This window comes from Scatophagus argus, chromosome 7, assembly GCF_020382885.2.
Source record: "Scatophagus argus isolate fScaArg1 chromosome 7, fScaArg1.pri, whole genome shotgun sequence".
NCBI lineage: Eukaryota > Metazoa > Chordata > Actinopteri > Scatophagidae > Scatophagus > Scatophagus argus.
The window spans coordinates 24,122,310-24,143,253 of NC_058499.1; the positions used below are offsets into that span (position 1 = coordinate 24,122,310).

The 20,944-nt window shown below is 40.5% G+C and overlaps 1 protein-coding gene across 3 annotated transcripts in view; it reads right to left on the bottom strand.

Annotated features, from left to right (window-relative positions):
* gnao1a (guanine nucleotide binding protein (G protein), alpha activating activity polypeptide O, a) overlaps positions 1–20,944 on the bottom strand; it is a 92,277-nt gene that overhangs the window by 31,751 nt on the left and 39,582 nt on the right. The window lies entirely within an intron of this gene.

A 20,944-nucleotide genomic window follows, 5' to 3' on the forward strand; every position in this document is an offset into this window, starting at 1 on the left:
TTCTGTTTAATTCATATGCCGCATGTCATTCTGTGTTTATGGAAAATCTTGCTAGCCACTTAGCCAAGAATAAACCAGCTGCAGATATCTTACTTCCGCTGCCATTACCAGCATCTGAATTCAGTGGTTGATCCCCTCCCCCCTCCCCTCTCCTTTTATCTTTGCTGTTATTGATTTCTTTTCCTAGCACTTACCTCCTACACGGTCATTCTCGCTCACAGTAATAAAGTGAGGACACTGAGGCCCTGACCTTTGTACTCATAACATTTTGTGCCTTCATATGCTGACAAACCAAAATTTTAAAATCTACACCAGCACACTTAAATTGTACAAAAATTATAGAAGCAAATGTTTGCTTGTTTTTTGCATTTAATTAACATATTGTAATACAGACATCTTTCAGCAGCCAGACACGTGTGTGTGCACGTTTTTTTTGCTCTGTCATTAGTTTTATGTTATCCGTCTCTGTCACAATTACCCGATAAAATTGACATTTACTTTAGAGTTAGAGTTAATGTTACATTCATTAGTCAGACTGTCTTTTCCCACAACTGTAAAAGAATGCCCAATTTCACTGAAAAGAAATCCTTAACTTGATGATGCTGTTATAAGATGACTGCATTACAAAAGTAGTAGTAGTCTCTACTGGTTTATGTAATACTTCCTACATTACCAAAATAAATACGTTGTTACCTCAGAATATTTTGAAATTGCATTATTACAAAGCAAGATATTACGTAAAATCTTTGTCTTATTTTAATTTAGAAAGGAGATAACCACACATAACAGGGTGTTAGTATATGAACAGCCTCTATGACGAATGTGCTCAGTTAGTCCTTTACAAATGGCCTTAGTTACAGCAAAAAAATAAATTCTTTTTAGAAAAGTTTTTCATTTATCTGTGTTTTTTTTAAACAAAAGCATTCACAGGATAAGTAAGTGTTTTTCTTTTTTAAATCTGTGAACAATTTGGCAGGTGATGTTTTTCTTTCCAAGATCATATTTCTTATGACCATTTGCACATACATGTACATAATTTGGTATCACACAATGTACTTGAAGAAAAAAAAAATGTTTTTTAGTCCTAGTAACCTCTTTTCACCTGTTTCCACAGATTAAAATAAACATAAAAAGGATGACCATACCTTTTTACAGACCTGCCTCTCAGGACAAACAGGATTAGCTTTGAGAAAATCAATAAAAGTATTGCCCTTTTCATCAGACATCTCAGAAACCCCCACAGCCAAAAGTCCTTTTGGTGGCAAAGAATGATGAACATAATATATTTTCAAGATAACAAAGCTTGTTCATAAAACTGTTGTAGCTTCAAACCACATACGTATGCTTGTGAATATATTACATGCCATAAAATTCAATAATGATTCTGGAGATACTGAAATATAATTTTATAACCATTGATCTTTGAAATTCAAATGAATAAAATCAAAATCCAATCCGCCTTCTGTGTATCAGACCGACAGCATTACATCAAATTTACAGTGGCTCTAAAATCACTAAAATGTGACCACATTTGCTGTAGGTTATGCAAAAATTTAAACATACAAATGATGGACCAATGGAGTGAAGTCACTACTATATCCAGGTTCAACTTACAGGTGCTTCTACAAATGTGATGGTTGTAGTAACGCGGCCTCAGATATCTTCGAGTCAGCAAAATGAGAATATAAAATACGGTGAACACAGTGCGCCATCTATGCAGATAAACAGCACAGAAATCAAATAATCTGTGCAACACTACACCTGGCCAGCTCCATCACTTGGACCATACATCATCAGTATAGTGTCGGAGTGGGTGTTGCTATTCTCTTACTGTAATTTTATCTGGACGTTATAATTAGATTGCACAGCATTCAGGATGAAACTGCAATAACTGAATCAGAAAGAGATAATTACAGATTTACACAGAATATGTGCACATACTGTATTCTCCTGTAGCAGCAATCTGATTAAAATGAACCCGGTACATCACACATTTGCACGGTGCAGCCTCGATAAAGTTCATTTCCTGATTGACTTCGCCATGCTGATGTACTAACTCCACATGCACTTAGAAAGTTCAAAAAGTCAATAATGTCAACAAAACTTCTCTATGGTGCGGGGAGAGATTTCACAATGATTTTGCATTCACAGGGTGTTACGACATAACAGTTCAAAGCTCTAAAAGGCTTGATTTGATTGTTCAAATTTAAAAGATGCAGGCTTTGATAAGATTAAAGAATGGCTAAGGGAACTCCGTCTCTCTTTTCTTATTATGAATATCTATTTTCCTCCTCCTTGATTTTCCATATTTTTGACTGCTCTGTTTTTCTCTTTCTTTTGTTTGCCCTCTTTGTCTTTGCCAGTCTCATCATCCATGTGGACCAAAGTCATGCACATTAAGTCATATAGAGCAGAAATATTTCTGTGGTCAGTGAAAACTTAACGTTCTGGCTAAAGGTGTCCTCCTACATCTATAATACGATATTACGGCAAATGACCTTTCACCTTTTAGTGCTGTTCGATTTGGTTCAGAGCCCATCTGGAGGTGTTCTGGGCCACATGTGACCACATTCTATTAGCAGTGTGCACCTCAATGCGTCCACAATAGTGGGATCAGGCAGATCACACACTGTCTGATTTGCATTTGGTTCACTGTAATACAAATAACATTTGTGTTATTGTTTGGGCTGTTTTTTACCTGTAAAAGTAAGCAGCAGGTGTTAGTGAACACTCAAACTCAAGAAACTTTGGCTATAGCAAATTCTAAATCATTTATGCCTTTTTGTAAATTTGTCATTAAATTCAACACATGAAGTAGTTTCCTTCCTTGTAAAAAGTGTGTGTGTGTTTACATGTCTGTCTTTCTGAAGCTATACAGGGTGCTAATGCTAATGTCATCACCTTAACACACTCACAACAACAATCATACTAACATGCCTAAAGGTTAAACAGATGAATAATGGTTCTAGATGAAAAGTCAAGGGATTAGTTATAACAATTCATCATCTGGGAAACATGAACCCATGCACCAAGTGGATGCTGCTTGTGATGTTAGGTAAAGCCCTTTGAGACATGGGCTATACAAATAAAGTTGTCTTGTATTGTCTTTTACATACTTAAATGTAGACTTAGAATAACACCACTCCAAGGCTGTTACAATTTTGTTGTATTCCTTGTACAATAACAATAAAGGCTTCTGATTCTGATTCAAATGTCACAGCAATATCCATCCAACACCCAACAAGATGCCAACCTCATGGCATCGCTGCAGGAAAAATCAGGGACCACCAAAACCGCTAAAATCCGTCCTCCAAGGACCATGAATACTTGTATCCAATTTATTGTCAATGTATTAATTAGCTTTTGAGATATTTCACACAACCTGGGGGGGTTGCAGGAGTTAAAAGGAGTAAAGGTCCACACAGCATGAAAGTCACTGAAACAATCAGGCTTTGAGACGTCAAGGCTACACCTACTGCTTCCTCTAGTTCTGCAATGGAACTAGAACTGAAAGGCAAAAAGCACCTTTCTTGGGTATCCTTTTTTCTTGGTCCAGATAAAGTGAACTGAACTACAGGTGCGATAGCGACCTTAGCCTTGTACTGGTACTGTGTGTGTACACAGTTGCAGCGCTCAGTAAATAACAGCAGATCATCATGATGTCCACTGAGCCTCTGGTGTATAACATTTAACCAGACCTGTCAATTTTCTTCATTATTCCTTTACTCTCTTTATGGTGGGCAGTTGCTCCTTCCTGTCTATCACTCCCTGCATCTAAGTACACAAACTGTTCCCCTAGCTGACCTCATCCAGCCGGCTAGTCTTTCTCAAAGCCATTACCCATCCCTCCATCATCATCATCTCAGTCACAGTCTCCTTCTATCTGACCTCTACCTGCACTCATCACACCACAGTTTGAAATGTGTCTGTCCTCCGTCTCTCCTTCCATCTGTGTTCATAACCATGTTTTGTCCTTGCCTGGCACAATGTTTTCCCCTTTTTATTCTTTCTTTCCTTGAAGTTTCCTCATCGTTTTCTGTCCATCCTGTCGTTTTTTCATGCCGTACACCAGCCTTTCCTCTCTCATTCTCACAGTCACTTTGGTCAGTTTTCTATCCGCTTCCCCTCTCTCCAACTCTATTTTGTTTTCCCCCCTTGTTCTTAATCTCCTTCCCGATCCTTTCTCTCTTCAATTGCGGTCAGCAATCTCCCCTAACCCCCCGACCCCACCCCACCCACCCCAGTTCTCTGTGCTGCTCTACTCCTCCCTTTCTCACCTCCATGACACTGAGATGAGCTTCACTGTCCTCTGCTCTCCTAAACCATTTTTAACTCTGTCACCGAGGTGTATGTGTGTGTCTGTGTATATCTGTGTGTGTGTGTGCGGGTGTGTATAACATGTGACAAGTGTGTTTCTACATTTGTCCCATGGATTTGCTTGCACTGATTTATATTGTGCATGAGTATGTGTTTTTATACATCCCTATCACGTTTCCTTCTGGACTGAGAGGCTCCATTCACATGATGTTATTGATGCAAAGCAGAACTAAGCACAGTCATGCACCGTAACAGTAGATTGTACAGCTACCACATTATTGTAGCGCACACAGTATGGTAGTTATTTCTGTTGCTTGAGTGAGAATGATGGATTTCTGTCTAACTGTGAGACATGGAGGAGACAGGTTGCTACAGTACAGGTGCAGCCTGAGGCCTTCTGTCTCGTTATGGTGACATTTAAAATCTCTGAACTCTGCTGCACACACACACACACACTCACACACACACACACACACAAACACACACACGCTGAGATGGTTTCTCTGTGAGGAAAGGATCACTTATAAAATGGTAGGGGTTTGCAGGTTTCAGAAAGTTAAATTTAGGACGTTTCAGTCCTTTTTAAAGACCATTTAAGATCTGTTTAATGTTCAAGCTGGGAAAGTAGTACAAATTATTTTTACTGCTAAAATGTTTTGGAACACTGATGGGTACATTGCATATGTTAGGTATGAATAAATCAATATAATGGTGTTTGTTTTTCCAATAAGTATTTAAAGAATTCAGTTTTGTTTTGAATACATTTATTCTATTAGAATTCTGTAAAAGGTTTCTTGTAAGCAAAAAGCAGTTTTTCAAACACAGTACTTCAGGTCCTGATTTGTCCTGCCTTGCTTATGTTTTACTTTAAGTTGATGATGACAGCCTTGATGAGTATATTCATGTGTGTGCGTTCCTTTCATTCAAGTCTAATGACAGACGCGCCATCAGGTTTCCTGCTCTACATCCCTGCTTGGACACTGAATAGGCAATCATCGATGTCATGATCCTCATCATCACCACCATCGTCGTCATCATCATCCCTCCCACATCCTCTGCATCTGTTCTTTTCTCTCTCTCCTTACCTCTAGCCCTCCATTCAATAGCCAATCAGAGCACTTTGGCATCTTCTGTAGGATCTTTCACTTCTCTCTTTCTGATATTGTCTATCATCTGTAGCCAGTCAGCTTTCTGCAGAGTATATTAGCACGGCCACCGCACATTTATCTGCTGAGCTAATTACATCCAAAATATAGTCTCCAAACACATGTGATGACAGACATCACAGACATGATGAGGAGCACAGTTTTAGCTGCACTCATGACAACACTAACATGTTGATGATTGACAGGAAGTTAAAGAGTAGTTTAGCATGTTACCATGCTAATATTTGCACAAGTATAGCTGAGGCTGATGGGAGTGTCAGCAGTTTAGCAGGTATTTATTAATCAACCAAAGTATGTAATTTTGAGCTGATGATGGAGAAGTTTTTTTCATAGAGTTGAAGGCCCACAGACTTGTCCAAACTTACTAAACATCGTTCAATATTGTTACAATTTTCTTCTTTCTATTTGCTACACTTTTTTCACGTGCTGCACATTAACATGTGCATCAAAACAAAACTTTTAATGTGACTAGGAAAGATTTTTTACCAATAATACCCTGCCTCCCGCTTTGAAAAACCTCTGCTCTAATCTGTCAGGACATGTTTACTGTCAAGTCAAGGGGATTATTACAGTTACTCTTTTGTCACTTCCAGCCCTAATATTTGCAGTTGTGGTTTATGCACGTGGAAGCATAGCCACATGACCAGTAACGCCACAGAACAGCCCATCCTGTACTGAGTGCTTTCCAAACCTTCGTAGCACACTCCAGTTTGGGAACCTGTGTCCGCACCAGCCAAGCCAAAATCTCTAAATCAACTCCCGGCCTGTTAATATCAAATCTGACCTGACCCATAATTAAATACAGACTCAGAACTGCTGTTGGGGAATGAAAAGATGGTTGCCAAAATTGCAAAAAAGTTTGTGCCTTTTTGCTTGCATTTGCATCACAATTCAGAGAAAGCCAAAAGCCCAAAGAGTATCTCACAGCTATTAGGCTCAGTGTAAATCTCAGTCTGACATGGAAACACGATGTGACAAACTCTGCTTTGTTAGATAAACATGAAAGGGACTACATGTGATTCATTTGCCCTCTGACACTGCAGTCAGTGCTGTCTTTGAAAAAAAGAGCTACAGGAGTGACAATGTCCATGAGCCACTTTTAAAGTCTGCTCTTTGGCCTTGCTGAGACACCATGACAACCTGAACACGCCCTCTTCAAACATTAAATTGAAGTCTGCTCCATCTGTCGCCTTCTAACAGGCCGATCCTACTTGAATTGATTTGATTTGATATGAATGTGTTCTAGCTTCCACTCTGATACTGATGCTCTGTCCTCTGACAGCAGCAGCATAATGCCTGTTATGGAAACAGAGTGAGGGTATGAAGTATGAATGAGAGACAGAAACTGACTCTGTGTGTTTTCTGTTGTTGCGAGTAAATATGTGTGTTTGTGACCAGAGTATGCTCCAGTTTAAAGAGCTGGGCAGTGGGCCATAGACACACTTAAAACCCACAGCCAAGCCAAGGATACTGTCTAAACATACTGGAAGACACAGGGTCTGTATTTGCGTGTGTGCTTGAGCTTCTACACACACACGCACAAACACTGCAGCTGTCAAGTAAACAGGCAAAGTAATTACCTTTTAACTTTTGGTCCTTCAGATTACTTAGTAGGAGACATAACCAGAGCCATCTCTAATATGTATATAAAATATGAAATCATGTTTTCAGTAATCACAAATGTCAATTACTACTGACTACATTTACATGTACAAGAATGGCATTTTCATGATCTGTCCACCACAAAAACAGTAGCTTTTTTTTCCATTAACTTTTTCCACTTGTAGTTTAAATCCCAAAGTTGGGATTTAAAGCTGGACTTTCAAAATAAATAAATAAATAAGTAATACAATAAAAGTAAATATTGCAGTACAGTCAGACACAAAGGTAGGCCAGGCTGTGAGTTTCATTTTGCTAGGTACTGGTAGATAAATTTAGCATTTATGCATGATTAGCCATCATTTGTTAGCATTAGCATTCAGTAAGCATAACTAATGGTAACCCTATTAAACTGCAGTTTTATACTGCAATGGTTTGTTGTCTCTGTTGAGAGCTTCTCTTTATATTTATTTATATGTATTTTCTAGGGATAAGTTATTAAAGTAATTATTATTATTCTATTAATGTACGTGTACGATCCATTTTTAGAGCTAAGCTAACACAACGGTCCGGTAAGTGTCAGCTACCTGTAAGAGTCTCTTACAATATAAACAGAAACTTTCACTCAGTGGATACTTATTGCTGGACAGAGGAGAACAAATTGATCTTTGAGTGCTATGCAATGGGTTGTTGTATTTGTGAAATGTTTGGCTGTATGGAGATTTATGGACTATGGTTATGGATTTTTGCATATAGCACACTGAAGAACATTAAAAGTAATCAATAAATATTCCATCAAAGACAAGAAGCAGAAGTTGGACTCACATCAGTTACACAGCCCCTCAGTGACTTTAAGTTTACGCTTAGCTGGTCTCTCTCCAAGGCAATCCAATTTGAGATCCACAAAGGCCAGTGCACTTTAGTACAATACGCCTGTGAGCTGCCACAATCATGCACACACTGCACACTGAACTTGTCTTGTGTGGATGCTGGTCAGTTAGTTTACAGTAATGACCATTGATTAATCAAATAAAATTGGGTAAGAATTAGCCAAGCGAAGTTCATTTTTATCCGTGGGCCCGACCACATGTTAGGGTGTGCCCACAAACGGCATGTATGAGGCAGGAGTGCGCATGAGTAAAACACAGGCAAAAAAAGGAACAATATACCAACAGACAATACAAAATGTGTGTGTGTGTTGTTGTTGACGTCACAGTGAGCATCAGCCATCAGATATCTTGAAGAAAAAAAAAGCATGGCTGGCATTCGCTATCAACAATCTGTTCTCACTCCCCTTCCTCTGGCTCTTTTTGCTCTCCCTCCCCTCCTTTGCTCTCTTCTATTTTGGGACTTGAGTTCTCCTTTCTAATCATCTCCTTCCTCCTTGCTGTCAATTACACCTTTTCTTTTTTTCTTTCACTCTTCCTCCCCTCTTGTCTCTCATGTAGTGTAACTTTACATTCCCCCTCTGGACATACCTCACATGACATCACTGTAATGTAGTGGCCTAAAAAATAAAACATAAAAACAAAACAAAGAAAAATAAAAACCACCTACATATACTCTATTGTTCATCTCTCTCCTCTTTCTTCAGCTCTTTATTATTTCACCTCATTACCATCTCGTTCCCGTTCTCTCCTCCTTTGTCGTCTGCTGGCATGCCCCACCCTCTCACTCTGTCTCTCTTTTCTCGCTCTCTCTCTCTCACACCCCTCTGCATCATGTGACTCTCAGCTGCAGTTGCCATGGTGACCATCCTCATTTCCCAGGAATGCAATCCTGTCTCTGATTCTCTCTCTCTCTTTCTCGTGCACTTCCCATCGGTTCTGCCGCACCCTCCTCCTTCTCCAACATCAGCATCATTGTTCCCTTTCCTCATCCCTTTGCCTCCTTTGCTTCTCCTCTCCTCTCCTCCTGTCTTCCTCGACTCTATTGGTTTCCTCTTAATATGTAAACAGTTTAAATCATTTTCCGCTGCATATCTGCATTTCAATCGATTAAACCTAACTCATGTTATTGATACTGATGTACTGCCACGCTGCCTCCTTCACCTTCTCTCCCGCCCTCCCTATGTCTCCTGCTCACCCCCCTCCTCCACCTCTGAAGCAGTTGCTGAATAATGGAAGTGATGAAATATTAAGTTGTTGTTCAGCCCCCCTGTAGACTGCCCCAATGGAGCCCTAACACACACATACAGACACACACATACGTATGTATACGTCTCTATGCGGCCCATGCCTTGCTCCAGTGGAGCTTCCGCTGCCACCCACACGGCATCCTGCAGCCACACCCATGACAGACACACGGAGGAAGGAGGTGGCGGATATGGATCATGTACAGTACATGCTGTTATATGAGTGGATTGTTAAAATACACTTAGTTAATAACAACCACAGAGCAGAGTAAAAAAAAAAAAGAGATAGAGAGAGAGAGAGCAGGATGAGGAGGAGGAACAAGCACGACTTTGCATGTAATTATAAGCGAGCACACGAGTGTGTTACAAAGTATAATGTATGCGAAAACCCTTGTTCTGGTTTTGCACAGTCTTCACAATACTGTAGTGACAGGTCTCCAAAACAGAAACTAATCGCAGCAGCAAATGGTAGATGTGTGACGAGCTTCATGAGCATGTGTTCACACCATTTGGGCTCTGTTCTGAACTCTCGGGTTTTTAATTTGAGAGGCTTTGCTGGCAGTTTCTTTCTTTTTTTATTTTTTAAGATATGTTTCATATCTGCTTCAAAGACAGCCTCAGCCACCAGTTAACTCATTATTTACTCATTCATTATATAGCCAGATGTGCCCTGCTGCATTGGATTAATTTAACATAGATTTCTTCTTTTGTGTTTAGTCTGTGCTCTTCCAGTGTGAAGTTGGCAGGGCTAAGATTGAAAAAGCTGACACCACACCCCCATAGTCCTAAATGAAATGCTATGTGTTCCTTCACAGCTGTTCTGTAGCTTAAATTCTCTCTCCCTCTGTTTGTGCGTGTCATCTGTGGTAGTTGTTCATACAGACACAAACATTAACTGAAAACATCAAATGAACCATTTTATGTGGAATTCTCCTCAACACTCAACGTAATTAGCGCTTCTTACTAAAAGTATTCTCCGCTCCACTGTTTCCCATCCTTTCAAGTCTCCTTATGATATGTCAAAAAAGTTCTAACACATTTTCCTTTAACAGCATGCATAGTTTACTAATTCTTCCCCTTCCCCCCAAATGATTTTGCTTTGCTAAAACAATCTGCACTCTCCACAGGGAACAGGAAATCTTAAGATTGTCTCCCTGTCTTATTCTGTTTTCCCACCTCAGATTTTCAAGCAAACTCCCTCTCTCTTCAGCTGACACCTTTTGTGCTCTGCACTCTCCCTCTCCTTCCCCCAGTTTCTCTCTTGTTGTGTCTTTGGAGTATCAGTCTCTCGTCCGATGTGCCTCTCTGTCACTCACTGTCTCTTTCTTCTCGCACTTCATCTATACTTAGATCCAACAGTGCGCTGTCACCCCTCCTCTTTCCAAACATATCTCGTCCTCAGAGTCTCACACAAACACACACACACACACACACAGAAAAAGAGAAAGAGAGAGAAACTCATCGACAAATAGTGAACATTAAATGAAGTGTGAAGAGGATGATGCTTGCTTGAACCTTGGAGGTAACCGAGATAAACTAAAATAATAGATTCTTACTTTTCTGTTGGCACATTGGAGACCATGAGAGTGAAGATAAATAAGTGGAGGAGAGCTGTAATATTTAGGATAACAAGTAGTTCCTGTGTTAGGGTGTTGGCTCTCTGGCAGTTCAGCAGGCTAATTACACACATTACGGATGTGTGTATTGCTGCCTGCGTGTTTGTATTTGTGCCCTGCTGTCACCCATGCCAGTCGTGTGGATTCTTTAATTATGATGTTTGTTTATAACCTGCCAAGGTTTGACTGTTTGCTCACTGTAGTTCGTGAGAAGCAACACTATTTGCAAACCTGAGATGTGCTTGCTGTGGATACTTAATCATCAATGCAAAGCCAAGGTCTTTCCAGAGGGCTTTGTTTGGTGACATTAACCTGGATTAGAAACTGAGACCTTAAACCAAGGTTCTCAGTGACCTGCTCCATCCAGGTGAGGAGCCAGCTGCTGACCTATGTGAAGACTTCTTGTGTTTTACTCCTTACTGATGACAGGAAGGTTAGTAAGGTTGGCCGCCAAGTTGCCACACTGGCTGCTTTCCATTAACTACACAATCCTCATTCAGCAACTGAGTTAAGAGATTAATGACCCGAGAGGAAGCAGACACCAAACCACCTCATGGCGACTGCTGATGGCTGAGGAGGTTTAAAGTTAGGAATACCCTCTAGACACGCCCTTTAGAGCTAGGCAAGATTAATCTCAGAGGAGACTTCAGGAAACATCCATGACATACTGGAAAAGGACTACATCTCTCAGCAGGCCTGGGAGAGCTTAGGGATCTGAGTAGTAGGAAGGAGCTGTTCAGGAAGACTGGGCTGCTCTGCATCTGCTGTAAGAGTTTTGTAATGCCTTGATGAAATAAACGGAGGATATCGTGAAATATGGCGAGTTTTATTACCCCAAAATATACACTTTGGCAAGTAGCCTGAAGGCACTGACTCCAAATAGTTTGTCTGGTTTAATCTAAGACTCTGAAAGAAGATCCCAAAATTATCATTATTCCTTTTTTTAATGATGTTACACACTGTTTTTTTTAGGCAAAAACCTTTACTGTAGCTTCTAAGGTACTGTGTACTGTGCTTGTGCACCCGTCTGAAGTGGGTGCACAAGCTCAAATGCACATACATGTGACTCCTTCCATCTGCACAGGGGTGAGTTCTGCCAGACATCCTTAGTTAAAACTATACATTATGAGTCACTGTAACACAGAAAAGTAAAAAACAGAAAATCAAGCAGTCAATCAACAGAATTTACAGGAAACAATTTCAATAATCAGGTATTTGTTTGAGCCATTTGAGAAACTGCTTTCACATTCTAATGTATGAGTTTGTTGGTTTTCTGTGTCATAATATGTATATCATGCATGATAATAAACTAAGATAAATTTGATATAAAGATACAAGTGCAACAGAATATTACAATAAGCCTGATATCCCTATTTTCAGACAATTATAGACATAACTGTTAAAGCCAATGAAATAGCCAGCTGACCAATAATGGAATCAATTGTTAGCAGCAGTAAAAAAAAACAAAAAAAACAAATAAATTCACTGCATAACTGTATACTTCCCTTTATACAGTAATTCAGTTGATCTCCACCTGCAGGTCATGAACACCAGAGCAGTTATGAGATCATCTGTGGTGTTGGGTCAAGAGAAACAATAATCTTAAAATGCTGCACAGATTAGTTTACTATGTCTGCAGTTGTATTTAAAAAAATGAATTCAAGGGGATCAAACAAACTAAACAATTCAAAACACTCAGTAAACAACAAGACACTAAATCTGAACACATTTAGAGGATTGTTACAATCCAGTAACTCTCCTTTTTTAGCTAATTCTCCTCAGCTGAATCCCGATGCAAAACCTGTGTTTTCTCTACATGCAGTCCATCAAAGCGCGAGCAGCGACTGTAGCACGATGCTGATGTAATACAAGCCCTGTGTTTGCTGAGCGAGAGTGATACAGAAGGAGAGGGGGGAGGGATGGACAGATACGGAGAAGCAGAAGAGGGATGGAGGAGAAGAGACAAAAGAGAGTAGGGGCATGAAAATGAGAGGAGAGAGGATGTGTTGGGGGCCTCCATTTCCAACCAATAGCTTGTCAATAGACGTGGCCAAAACACAGGGCCCAATCATGTGAAAGACAGGTGGTCATGTGACCGTGTGGCTGCATGTTTCATGGAGGTGGCCGGCTAGACTGGTTGCTACGGTAACTGGTCGGTATCCTAGAGACTGGCAAGGGGGCTTATAGAAAACTGAATGGAAAGACACCCAGAGAAAAGAGAGCAAGAGAGACAGAATAGAAGAAACCCGTATGTGACACTGTAGGATTAGGCAAGCACACACACATTTACACACAGTTACATTTCCATCACTTCAAAGGACAGCCTAACCTTAACCCATGTCTTCATCCTTATATTGAATGATTTACATTATGGAGAATTGTGTGTTGTCCCCCCCCCAAAAAAGGTGAGTTCCTGCAATGTGACTGCGCAAACAAATTTACATCCTCACAACATGAGTAACACATGCAGCAGAGAAGGCACACACAGGATTACTACAGTCAGGCCCAAAGCTTCACTAAACTAGTGCCAGTCCATGTTAACAAGACCTCAAACATAGGAGTTCTTAATGGACCCAGCCCTGATGTGTCTGTGGACTGTATGTCTGTGACTCATCTGTCAGATGTTGCCATAGAAAACCTCCAACAAGGTCTTTTTGTGTGGGTGTGCCTCGTACAATGATAGAAGGTCAGTATCAGTCCTTTTAAGTCCTTACTATGAATTTTACTTTACTTTACCTTACTATGAACTTTTTGTATGACGAATGCGTGGAGGATAGCGTCAAATCGAGAGCAGGAAGCTCCTTCCAGCCGTTCAAATCTCTGATACTCTAATTTGTCCTCGCCTAATAAAAAAATCAATGCCAACAGTACATCCACTTTACACAGACCAAGGAGGATGGTGCAAGACAGACAATAAGCTATAACAGCTTCCTTCATTTTGGACGCTCCAGCTCTCTGACAACGGTCAGCAATGTGGAGTCAATTTGCTGTTTGTCAACGCTAAAGGAGAACTCAACACTAGAGACTTGTGCAGAAAGACTTTGTATAAAGGAGGAAGAGTCTTCATATTTGCATGTATGTGTGTGAAGAAGAGGCTTTGCCTGACTCTGTGTGTGTGTGTTTAAGTGTGCAAGGGTGTGCATGAATGTGCATGTGCGCAGCCAATCGCGTGTATGTGCGCTGTGCATGTGTGTGTGTGTGAGTGTGTGTGTGTGACAGCTTATGTGGGTGCATAAGTCATAAAAATGCTGGCACTTGTCTGGCTCTACCACTCATCCAACCGTGATAAAAATGTGTGTGTTTATGTGCATGTGTGTGTCAGCACCCCGTGGGCAGAACTTTATGCCGTACAAGACTAGAAAGCAGCAGCGATGCACTAGCTGCCTGGCTGACTGAGCACTTTAACAACACATAGACGCATGCACGCACACATGCATATAAGACCTTCCATCCTTTTTTCCCCAGTTCCCCAGCCCATTACACTGGTCTATTCAACGCCCCCCTACCCCCACCCCTTCTTTCTGTTAGTAGACTGAAGAATAGTGAAGAGAAGCAGCTATGGTCAGAGAAAAACTCCACACACAACCTCAGAGAGAGAGAGAGAGAGAGAGAGAGAGAGAGAGAGAGAGAGAGAGAGAGAGAGAGAGACTGCATTACTGTATGCATGACAGAACTCATACAGGACTCACTATAGTAGTGAAGTCACAAAGAACACATCAGACCTTACATTAAATCTTGCTCTCTCTTTCTCTATCCTGCAGCACTCTGTCTGTGTGTCACCCTGTTCATCACAACAGCCTCCATTTCAGTCTTTATGTCCCATACCAAGGCCATCAGCTGCACAGTGACTGTCACAAGCTGTGTGTGTGTGTGTGTGTGTGTGTGTTGGGGGGGGGGGGGGGTTGGTACTGATACTGGGACACAGTATAGTGAAACCTTGAAGAGCCTATGTAAGTGATAAATAGGACAAAGACAGCATGAAGTCAATAAAACCACTGTTAGATAAGCAAGAAAAAAATGGAGACATATCTATAATTAGGTGCAGGGCTGCAGGTCGAAGAAAAGCTGCAAAGAAATGCTAACACACCTCAAATATTGACTGTCCTGAAAAAAGGCCCCTAACAATGTGTTACGCATCAACAATAAGACCTGTCCTGTAGCCATCCCCTTCACAAGAGCAGCAAGAGTAAGAACATGAGGATTTGTCAGTGAAATGAGCCACAGCACTGCCGAGAAAGCACAGTGATAAGTACACTCGTGCGTGTGCATCCTGATCCAGAAAGATTTTTTTTTAAATTCTGTGCATATGCTGTATAACAAAATGCATGTGAATGAAAGTATAAAAAATAATGTTAAAATATGCAAAGTGAGGTTATTTTAGAGACACTTCTGATTCTGGTTTAACGTAAAGTTCAGGCAATGTTAAGAGATCAAAGAATGAATGCAGTCAAAAAGTGCCCTCAAAAGTATAAGAATACATGTGCATGTCTGTGTGTGTGTGTTTGTGTGAGTGTGCGCACAAAAAGTGCATATTAGCACATGGGTGGGAGGGTCAGCTGGTTAGCTGGTGCACTAATTCAATTCCACAGTCAACTTGTTAGTTTAATCTGAGCAGAGGCACAGGAGGGAAGAACGGAGGAAAGGAGGACCAGAGATGAGAAACAGAAGGGGAAAAGTGCCAGGCAATAAATAGACAGATGAAGATGAAAGACAGGGAGAAAGAAGAAGAGAAGAAGACTGAGATGAGGGGAGGACATAATGAGAATGGTTGAGAGGGGGAGAAAAAGAAACTCAAACAAGCTTTGCATTAAAAGTCTAGACACGTTGGGGCCCATGTTATGTCATTGCCCAACACCCACCCACCCACCCACACACACACACACACACACACACACACACACAAACCCTTGAGTCTTTTCTCCCTGAGCAGATCAATAGAAGCAGCACTTAAGATTGCAGTACAAAAAGAGAGGGAGAGCGAGGGCGCCCTTTCAGTAGGAATTAGGACCGATCCAACAGGCCTATCGCCACAGTCGGAGTAAGTATCTGAAAGCTGAGCCCTCGAAGTCACGATTGTAGGTTGAAACTGTGGAAAATCAAATTGCGTTGTTCTGCTGTGGTGTGTTCATACAGTGGGCTGAAAGAAGTGTCCAGTCAGGGTTGAAAATCCATTGTAAGCAACATGCTTAAAATAATTTATCTCTTAATTTTCTTTTATTTCCTCTGCCCCAGTATGTGTGCGCACATATGCTGTATATACCCCGTGATCTTTTAAGCTCAATGTCAAATTAGACACAGTAAAGGTGGTTGAGCGAGCTAGACAGTGAATGAAGAGAGGGAGCAGCGTTAGCAAGAACAAAGCAGTGAGTCAGAGGGGAAAAAAAAGAAAGCGTTTTATGATTGTCTTCTTGTGTGTGTGTGTGTGTGTGTGTGTGTGTGTGTGTGTGTGGGTGTGTAACTCAGCCCCAACCTCGCTCAAACAGACACACAGACCTGCAGCTCTTAAACATGACAGTCCCACAGCAGAGGAGAGAGACCTTTCCAGGAGTTCCAGCTTCGTGCTCGTTATGGGATGGGGGCCCCACAGGCACTGCCAAAAGGCTGACATCCAGAAATGATCCAAATGCAGCAAAGTACTAAGAAAATAAGGAAATACAGGAAGAGCACGGGATCTCTGCAGACAGAGACACCACCACACACCTCGAGTGTGATGACTGAGAGATTACGATTGCATGAGTCTAGACATTGTTTGGTTTTAATTGAAATTCTGTGTAGTTTCACTGAAACTGTGTATAGTATAAAGTGGTAAGCTGAATACAAAAGATAAAATCTGGTTCAAAGCATAACTGAAATAATATGACAATACCAACTTTTATTATTTACACTGGGCTATTATTACCAGGCTAACTGTTGGGTACCGGTCTGAAATATGAGGGAGGCGACCACCAACATCGAGCAACTTCATTGGTCTGCAGAAAGATTGCCAACTCACCTTCATTTAATGTTATACGCTGATATTCGTGTCACTATAGCTCGTAAATATTTATGCATCAGTCCATGGTCTATGACCCTATTTTCATTTTGTGTGACAACTAAAAATACCCTTTTAAACTGCTGTGACATGACAGTGACACTGTCCCTTTAAATGGTCTTTTTCATTCTCTCTTCTGGGCAAATGGCAATCTTGTAGTAGTTTAACATAAGAAGACGGAGGCATTGGATGGATAGATAACGCAGAGGTGATGAGGGATTGAGAGAAGGATACAGAGACAGAAGAAATACAGGAGGAAGGAAAGAGAGTAAGACAACTGGACAAGGCACAAGGACAGAGGGACAGAGGGGTTTTTTCCATCTCACATGTGCACAGGGGAATGGGTCTTATGCCTCTAACCCCACACACACAGGGGACACCCCACTTAAGGCTCAATTATTTATGAACAGACAGATGCAGCTTTTTATGAAGTTAATAATTAAAGAAAGATGAATTAGAGGGGAGGAGGGGAGAAAGAGTGATGGGAAGAACTGAAGAGAAGATGGAGAAATGGAACACAGACAAAGACGGGGAGGAAGAAGAGATCTTTTGCTTTTCAGAGAACAGTTTAGCAGAAACCAACTCAAAATGGACTGCTGCCCTCGTTAACCTCGTTCCCTCAAGTATGTCTCCATCTGTCTCACTGTCCCTTCGGCTTCCGCCCCTTTTCTTCAGCTTTTGCCACATCTACACTGAACATCTTCTTTTTCTCTCTCCTTCGTTCTCAGGTGTCCATGTTACCGTGGCAACAGCAGACATCAGAATTAATCACCTATGGTGCTCCAGTCTCTCACTGATACAGTGAGAACACACAAACACACTGTGTCAAGTTGACATGACTGTCTTCATTGCTAACTGCTGCTGACTCCACAAAACTGCACCATTCGGTACATGTGGTACACTTAGAAAATAACAAAAGACTGGACAATCGGGAATACAAAAATCATCAATCATTAATCAAATCTTTAAGTAACACTCTTTACTACTATTGACACTCAAATGAAAACAGCAACTGATGTATTTGAAAAGTGCAGTTTTTGGATTACGTTGCAAATATATTCTTAATAAAATTAATCACACAATGCAATCAGTTGTGTTGTGTGTGTGTGTGTGTGCGTGTGTGTGTGTGTGCACATGCACATGAAGGTAAGGTATATTCACAAAGCAAAGCTACGGAAACGTGCCTCTGATATCAAGCAAATCAAATCAGCGTGTGTCTTGATGTGAGAGTTAGTTAATCCTGCTCTTGAGGTGGACAAAAATATGTATTGACCATAGACAGGAAGAGCGAAGGGCAGACAGAGAGAGAGAGAGAGAGAGAGACAGAGAGACACTCATGCTGATGGTATCTGCTAACCTTCAATTAGCAGCGGTAGTCAGCAGGGCATTGATTAGCCTCTAAATGCCAGAGCAGTGTGCAAACACCCACATCCACATCCAAAGACACACAAGAGAGACACACATATGCTCACATGCACAGGTACGAATTAATGTCACAAGTGATTAGTTGTTCATCAACATTATTGGTGCAATGAGGATCCACAATAATAAATTAAATAGTACTGGATGATTGTCATACAGCTGTTGTACAAGTGCGAATGTGTTTGCGTTAAGGCCTGACTAATGTATCAGTTAGCTGATTTCATCAGTCAGTGTTGGCTTTTCACAGATCTGCATATATGTTGTCCAATGTGCTGGTATGAAAGTGAAAGAACAAAACAAAACAAAAAAAAGGTGCTTGGCGTAACTTATAATTATTAAATTAACAATGAGGTTTATATTGTTTAACACTAAAACATCCTGCCTCCATTACATATCTTTGTTCAAAGTGTTTGGTAACCACATTTTAGGGATCTTTGCAAAAAATATGAGTTAATGTCTATATTCTGTCTATATATCTGACTATTAGTCCTTAAAATCAGTATCATCCCCAAAAATCCAGCATCAGTGGGGCTCTAGATAATCTTTCACTTTCTGATATATCGTCAAAGGTGGATTCCTCTCAGTCAAGCTGCCTTGCCTTGCTTTGAGTCAAGCCTAATTTATCAGCTCAAGAAACCACCACTTCCTTCCAAGAAATTTTGCTGAGTATCTGATGATGATGATTTCCGTCAATCTTCATGGAACAGCTCTGCGCCATGACTGCTCTTCTCATGGAATGGTCACGTATGAAGCTGACTTACAGGAGATGTTGTATTTTTTGGTACTTTTTGTTGCGTTAGTCTTCAGTCTTCTTGTCTCCCTTTTTGCTTTGTTCTTTAACTCTATCTAGGTCACCCTTTAACTACGTAAGAGCAAAGAGTTCAGAGAGGTCACACTAATGCAAAGCTGCATTTTCGTGCTATGAAAATTGGATGCAAGGTTTAGTCATCGCTCATAACTGACAAAACAAGAACATATTTATCACAGCGACTACCCTCTGATTTGGAATGATCCATCCAGTTTCAACAGAGCACTGACAGTATAAGCTAAACCATCTACCCATCAGAGGGTGTAGGAAGATTGCAGCAAAAAATCAATAAACTAAATATATAAATAAAAACTAAAGATTTTTCATAGCTTGTGTGATGAAAGAGGATTACATCTTACATCTGCATCTACTGCTGCTGCCATGATTGGATATTCCTTCCTGATACAAGTGATTTAAATCATCTGTGTTACCCAGCAGACTAATTTCAGGGAGTATTTGTGTGTGCCTCAGTGTGTGTGTGTTTGTGTGCTTTTTCATGTTGTATTTTGGATAAGATTTGATACAGAAAATAAAATGTGAAGGCTGCAAAAAAAAAAAAGAAAAAAAAAGTGATTTTAAACGATGTTATAAATTATCACGCCTCCCTTCTAAGCTGCAGCTTCTAAGCCACTTTTTCCTGCATTTTCTCACTGGAATCAGCTGTATTATTATCAGCAGTGGTTCTATAATTTACAGTAGTACAATTTATGATGGTCACTTTGGGTCTCGACCCTGCAGATGGGACTGTGTTCAGACTCTTATTATGTTATTGTGACCTGAGTTAGTAGAACCGGATTTATTATCATTATCAAATTAAAATGGGTTGTTCCACACAAACTAGTTGCTATCGTAGAGACTACCACTACTACAAACTGTGAGCTAACTGAACCAATGGCAAAGCTATCATTAGTCTGCGAATACATGTTTCATGTGGAGTGAGGAGTCATCTGGAATATGGCTCATAAAGTCTGTCTGCTCCGACACTTGATCAAATGCTCTTCATTCATGAGGTAAACTGGGAAGGTTTTAAGTCACATTTCACAAAATAGACACTTTACCTTCCCAAAACAGTAACATTAGACTACATGACATAATAACATCAGCAGGGGTCATTTACTCCAAATGTTTTGTGCTTCCCTGTGTAGAAAGCATTAGCAGCATAAGACATTTTAAGGATGTTTTCACACTCATTGCTGAAAGTGTCATTACTAATAGTTTGGAAGCCAATCCTGGTCCAGGATTCAGCGTACACAAGTGTGATGAAGCCTCCGGTGCACAAGCACTCAGAATGGACTTTACGGTGATGTAGGGGACATCTTATTTCAAGCGTTTCAACTTGTCAAATGAAAAATATTCACATACTATGACATTTTTAATGAGGGAGAAGGAGTATGTGCCATTATTTTAAGGGTTTTAATGTGATAATTCTAATTCTACTAATAAATCTGAAATACAAAATTGGTCCTTATATTCATAGAATGAATAAAAGACTCATGCATACATTTACAAAGGATGGGGCAGTTAAGCCTGGTGTATAATCTGTTTTGGAAAATTGTGCCACAGACTGATTGTCGTACAGCTGTTGTACAAGTGCGAATGTCATTGTGTTAGGGCCTGACTAGCGTATCGGTTGGCTGATTTCATCAGTCAGTGTTGGCCTGATGGTTGATTGCTTTTAACTGGACAGCCAACAAATGTCCATTTATTCAGTTCTAATTAGTTAACGACTAAATGAATAAACCACTACTTTGCATCTAGCTAATTGTTGGTAAGAACTTGGGAAAGAAATAAGTCAACCCAACCCTGAACATTACTTTACCAGACTCCTCACAGCAGTATGCCTCTGTATTC